This window comes from Limulus polyphemus, unplaced genomic scaffold, assembly GCF_000517525.1.
Source record: "Limulus polyphemus unplaced genomic scaffold, Limulus_polyphemus-2.1.2 Scaffold168, whole genome shotgun sequence".
NCBI classification, from domain to species: Eukaryota; Metazoa; Arthropoda; class Merostomata; order Xiphosura; family Limulidae; genus Limulus; species Limulus polyphemus.
The window spans coordinates 368,184-373,307 of NW_013665778.1; positions in this window are offsets into that span (position 1 = coordinate 368,184).

Genomic DNA, 5,124 nt, shown 5'->3' on the forward strand with positions numbered 1-5,124 from the left:
CATGGAAAGGACACAACATCTATAAACTGTCAGTATAGTCATATCACCGATAACTATAACTTTTACAAGAATTGAAACCACAATCATAAATTTATAAAATTTAATCCTTACTTTGGCCTAAAGATAAGTTTACAAAGCTGCCAAAGTAGGAATTAAATTTTACAAATTTGTGACTGTGGTTTTAATTCTTGTTTCATTGATTTTTGTAGCAGGATCCTTACTTCATTTAAAGATTCACAATTTTTTAATACTCTTGTTTGTTTATTTTTTATGTTATACCTTTATAAAGCATATACTTTACCTTTAGAAACTGTCACGTGTCTATCCATTGATATGTAGCGCCATCCGTTGGGTTGAAAAGATATTTAACTACGTGCATGATATGTTTACCATTTATGTTATACCTATATATACATGGGTTTTTATCGGAATATCAAAAGCGGATACCCACAGACCAGCTAAGTAAGCTGGAGAAATCTTGAATCGATAATCTGAGCCATCTAGGCGCTAGCCCTGCTGAGGTGATCGGGTAGATAGGTTGTAGACGAAAAAGTTTCTGTTTTAAGAATTTATGAATTGTTAATCTGAAAATGCTAGCGAACATTTTAGCGTAATATTAGTATATATGCGCACAATATATCGTAACCAATACTTTAAATGGTCGGTTTTCGCTTCGGAATACGATAAGATGGTTTTTCGGCGCGTGAATTGTTTGGAATCCTTATAGATTCTGTTGCGTATTACAATTTCGAATAGCCTAAAACTGAGTTAAATTGTAATTTAGATTTAGTAGTTAAATAAATGCCGATATATCACCAATTTATGATATTTGCCAACAAGATTGATGCACACAGTTTTCTTTTTTAATACAAATATGTTTTAATATACAAACAACATTACAATTTACAATAACAGTTATTAAAAATATTTATTACGAACAATGATTTATATACAAAAGTTTCACAAACTTACAAGCAATATAAAGTCTTCTTTCTAGTCTGGAACTTCCTGGATATCTTATCGATGGTTCACGATGAGCGAGTTAATTACTTGCATATCTTTGTTTACTGAATTTATTTGTGTCATTATTATTGTTATTTGCACATGTGAAAATCAACCAATTATAGGAAGATGTAGTTACATTCTTGCATTTTTTTTTGTAGTCAATGTAAAGAAAAGATAAATCCATTCAGCCTCGTTTTTTATATATCATGTTTCGATCAATATATATCCATTCAGACTCATTTATACATTTTATGTTTAGATAGATATGATTTACTTTTAAAACTGTAAAAGTTATTATTAAATATATAAAAATATCTGTCTGGCTTGTTGCCTAATACTGGAGGCTATAAAGTGCAAGTGTTTGTGGACAAGTACAAGCTTTTTTAGGATCAGTTAATATAAAAGTGTAAAAGTGGTTTGTTTGTTGCCTACTTTCTCTTCACCTTTTGAATTGGTATTAACTCTCGCAGAAAATATATAAATTATATAGAAATGCAATTTGAAGTGAATTATTAAGGATACTGTTTTGATGTTAATTACAAAGTAATGATGAGAAAATACAGGAAATTTTGGAATACTGTTATTGTAATATTAATTTTATTATCAAAAGCCCAAATAAAAGCCAGCTTGATATTAATTGTGATTACATAATTACGAGAGCTTCGTATGTAAACTATAACTTCTGAAAATACTCTTTCCACTTACTTTAAAAATATCGCCGATTAGTTTCATATTTTAGTTGTTTAACAGATGGCAGCACTTCTGTAATGGAGCACACCTGAAATTTGTTTTTTATCATATTGCCGTATGTTTCAAATAACTAAAATATATCTCTGTACGTATTTTGAATAAGTAGAAGTAACATTTAAAACAATAATAGCGCGTTCACAAACCGAAAAGTTGTATTTTACTCAATTATTATATAAAAGGAACCGGAAAACTATCTTACTTTATAGTTTACTAACTTATATTAGGTTAGGCGTGGCAAACCTTTCACCAAATGCTATATGGTATTTTGTGCTTAAATACTGTGCTGTTTGTGATAAATGAAAACATAATGACATTCTTTTTTATCTTAGATTATCAAAGTACTTATAATTATCTTGTGCATCGAAGCGTATATGTATATATAGCTTTATTCCAAAAGTTTCAATATAATTCAAGTCTTTTCATGTTTTGCTTTCAGTATAGTTTCAACAAAGACAAAATCTAAAGTTAGATCCAGAATAGCATTTATTGCAAAACATGAAAGTCATTTCAACCTCTTTGCTTTGTTTACTAAATAAATTTTGAATAATTACCTATTTCGTGAAAGGTATTTTTTTTATGTTGATCATCTTATTATAATGGGGCAATGGCGTGGCTGTCTATATACCTATCTATCTATATGATCGAAATAATAAACATAATAATGACATATGTTGTGCTGAAATACGACAAGATCTCAAAACCAGAAGTGGTGATTGAGGCTTATAAAGTGCGGCGCCATCTATTGAATCGTACAACAAACAAACATCCATAAAAAACATTTCACACTTTGGGTATTCAAGATTCATACAATCAGAAAAATAATTATGGTATGTGCAACAACCATTTTTTTATAACAGGACACAATTTTAAATAAAAGTACTGTCCTCACAACAAGAACACGACGACTTTCACTAGGACTGTACGTGAGGGTTTGATTATATCTTTATTTATGTACTTTTTAAATGTAGTACTAAAAACTAGAGTTCTTGAAAAACTATTATTTTTTCAATAAAAGGTAGCACTTTTACTGTATAAAAACATTACAGTTTATATCAGTACAATTTATGAACATTTTGAGCTCTGTACATTAAATAATTTTCATGCAATGAGTTAGTGTAACTAAAGAGCACAATTCGAACATTTTCCCAGTGCAGTACTTCCCAGAAAAAAAAAAATTACGTTTGTTTGTTTGTAATTAAGTACAAAGCTACACAATGTGCTATCTGTGCTCTGCCCACCACGGGTATCGAAACCCGGATTCTAGCGGTGCAATTCCACAGACAATCCGCTGTGCTACTGGGGGAGGGTGCGGGTTTTTATTTAGAATGTTCACTTTTTTTACAGATTTTTACAATGAGGTATGAATACTACTATTACTAATTACTAGAACAAATATCCGCCCATAGAGTGTGTTTCTGCTAGTTATAGTAAGATGCTAAAAGTCAATTGGTTGCTAATATAATTAATGAGATCAACAGAATTGTATGGACGAGACTATGATGTGAAAATGTTCACAAGAGGGGAAAAACTGGTTACCATATGATCAAAGTAGATGCACCTATTGTGACCAGGAAGAGACAACTATCGATCATATTTTAAGTATTCATATATGAGAAACAATCCAACATGGAATTCAATAATCCACGGGTTGGAGGAAAAAGAAGCTAATTGGTGGAAACAATTATTACAGAATAAACAGGGCTCTAATATTTGTAAATATATTATAGTATATTCAAAGTGAAGTAATGAATGATTTTATTGAAGAGTGTAACAAACCCACTTCAAAACTAAGTATGTCTAGTGAGATAGCCTTCGAATAATTTGGCGCGAAATTGAACAAACAAACAAACACCGAAAGAAATGTTACCTACAAGTAAGTAAACAGCACACAGAAACAGGAAATAATGTTGAACTGAACATCTTAATTCCCGTTCTGTCTCATACTGAAAGAAATTCTATATATAGGTAAGAATAAGCACACAGAAAATAAAGATTATGTTAAAGCAGAATATCCTAATTCAAGTTCTACTTACACTGAAAAAAATGTTGGGTAGAGGTAGGGAAGCAGCACACAGGTCCCCTAGTGGCATCGCGGTATGTCTGCGAACTTATAACTCTAGAAACCGAGTTTCGATACCCCCGGCGGGCAGAGCACTGATAGTTCATTTGTAGTTTTGTGCTCAATTACAAACAAACACAGAAACGGAAAATAGTCTCAAAGGACATCCTAATTGGAATGTTTTCTTACACTGAATAAAACAAAAATATAAATTGCTTATAATGCTAAGCTTTAAGATTCAAAAATAGCGATATAAATGTGCACTTAAATGGACAGCAACTTTGGACGAAGTGGGGAATACAGAAAGCTATTTTTTTCATCTTTTCACAGTTTGGAATGAACTCCAGTTTTAATATCAAAGATATCAATGTCATTCGTAACATGATCAAACTGATTAATTTATTGAGCAATGGTAATATCTTTTTCATATTATTTGATAATTGTGCCAGTTGAAATCGTCACAAAGAGTCATATATGTTTAGTTAATTCACGAATTGTTATTATTATTATTTAATGGCATATGAAACTGATTGTGCTATGTGAGGTGTAATTATTCTCTTCGATGATTTTCTAATGATTTTGATCGCGTTTGTTGGAGAAAGTTTTAGTGGTTTTTGTGAATCTAAATGCCTAACAGATATTTTACTACACTTGAAGTATGGCAACGATTCTGTACCGGAGAATAATTAATTTCAGCATAAACAAAGATGTATTTAATATCGTAAGTCTTCTATAAACAACAGGAAATGTATGTAAAAGCCTCTTCCAACGAATAATATTATACACTCAGATAATAATCATAATAATGTTCTCAGATCGAGGACTTAGAAGTTCCAAAATAGGAAAATTCAGTGTACGTTAAAGCTAGAGAAAGTGAAGGAATGTGGATCAACTTGGAGCACCAGGACCATCCATACAGAGACTTGCAACAAGTCAGATCTCTAGGGGTGGTAAGCAAAATGTGACGTATTGTATCAGGCGAGAATCAAAAACTCAAATATCAGTGGCAAAAATGTCTAAAAAAATGACACAAGTCACGTGTACATACTTGCTTCCACGAGATATCCATTCAATCACCATACACCTGAAGCAGCTGAAGAATGAAACGGGTATTCATGTTAATCCACATGAAGACAAACTAGCTAAGTCGTCAGATGCAACACCAATGGATTTCTGTGCAATCGAACTTTTGAAATGAGCGCTGGGAATCCATCGTCTTAGTGTACTAGATGGATTATGGATAGCAATCAGGTAACAATGGAGTTATTTGGATATAACAGCCTTACGACGGAGCCTTGCGGAAGAGAAAC